The sequence below is a fragment of the Oncorhynchus tshawytscha genome, linkage group LG10 (assembly GCF_018296145.1).
Source record: "Oncorhynchus tshawytscha isolate Ot180627B linkage group LG10, Otsh_v2.0, whole genome shotgun sequence".
Classification (NCBI taxonomy): Eukaryota; Metazoa; Chordata; class Actinopteri; order Salmoniformes; family Salmonidae; genus Oncorhynchus; species Oncorhynchus tshawytscha.
This window is the reverse complement of record NC_056438.1, coordinates 26,827,896-26,828,946: the sequence shown is the minus strand read 5'-3', so window position 1 is coordinate 26,828,946 and position 1,051 is coordinate 26,827,896.

Sequence of the window (1,051 nt, the reverse complement as noted above, 5' to 3'; positions counted from 1 at the left end):
GAATAAGCAGACTATTATTATCTTTTTGCAGTAGGACCCACTTTCAGTATATTGATTAATTACATTTTAAAAAGTGCATTTAAAATGCTAAACCTACACCTGGCAAAGCTACATTCAACTCCCTTCTATTTAATCCCAAGGTTCCCCCTAATCCTATCAGACAACAGTTAATTATTCAAGACAATGCTGTTTAAAGTGAGTTACTGTAACTGTCCTCTCACATTACCCACAACACTGAGAGTAAACCCCTTCCTGGATTTGCCTGTCTAGCACTTTCAATCGTTTAATGTGTTGATATCCTTTCTCTCTAAACCAGTCCAACCACTACCATGCAAGAGAAGCAGATACTGTGTTATTGTTACACATTATATCATTGCTATCATATAATATTATGTGTTTTATTGTATAAAGATACTATTACATTACATACACACTAAGTGTGAATGCTCACATTATGTATGCGTTTACACAGGCATCCCAATTCTGATAATTTTTCCACCTTTTCACATCAGATCTTTTTCAGAGCTATTCTGATTTGTCAAAAAAAATCGAATTAGTTAAAAAAAGATCAGCATTGTGCTATCTGTGTAAACACAGCATATGTAGGCTACAGGGCAGGGTAGCCTAGTGGTTAGAGCATTGGATTAGTAACCGAAAGGTTGCAAGTTCAAATCCCCGAGCTAACAAGGTACAAATCTGTCATTCTGCCCCTAAACAGGCAGTTTAACCCACTGTTCCTAGGGAGATGTGATGGTACCAGGAATAGTTGAAAGACAAACCAAAAATGATAACAGAACATATGTTTTTATTTCAGTCATACATTTCAAACAAGTAGGCTACCGGCCTACTTGGGATATGCAAAAACCATAGCAGGACAGACATTAAAACATAATTATACAACATCAAATGCCCATGCCTTTTGTCATCAAGATATAGAATTGTGGACATACATTGTCTTTTGTCGATGTGAACACGTATTTTCCTAGCTTGTAGATATCTTTCAAATCTGAATGGTGGAACATGTCTAAGAACTAGCCTCAGCCGTACACCT